This window comes from Nanorana parkeri, unplaced genomic scaffold (genome assembly GCF_000935625.1).
Source record: "Nanorana parkeri isolate BGI_ZX_2015 unplaced genomic scaffold, ASM93562v1 scaffold980, whole genome shotgun sequence".
Lineage (NCBI taxonomy): Eukaryota > Metazoa > Chordata > Amphibia > Anura > Dicroglossidae > Nanorana > Nanorana parkeri.
This window is the reverse complement of record NW_017307248.1, coordinates 209,578-209,850: the sequence shown is the minus strand read 5'-3', so window position 1 is coordinate 209,850 and position 273 is coordinate 209,578.

Here is a 273-nt window from a genome sequence, read left to right as displayed (position 1 = left end):
TTTTGAACATCTGTCAATGTAATTTTTAATAATTATTTAAAAAAATTAAAGAAAAAGTTTAAATATTTTTTTTTAATTTACAGAAATGTAATTTTTTTGCTGCGACTCAATTTGCAGTTGATTCCGAGGTTTGAAGTGGACTGTTTTTCAAAGTTCGGAATGTTGGATTGCCTCTAATAAATGTCGAAAAGCATGTTTTCGAAATGACTAAAAATACATTTTTACAGGCAAAAAGTAACATTTAAAACCACTTTGAGCTCATCGCAAAAGATT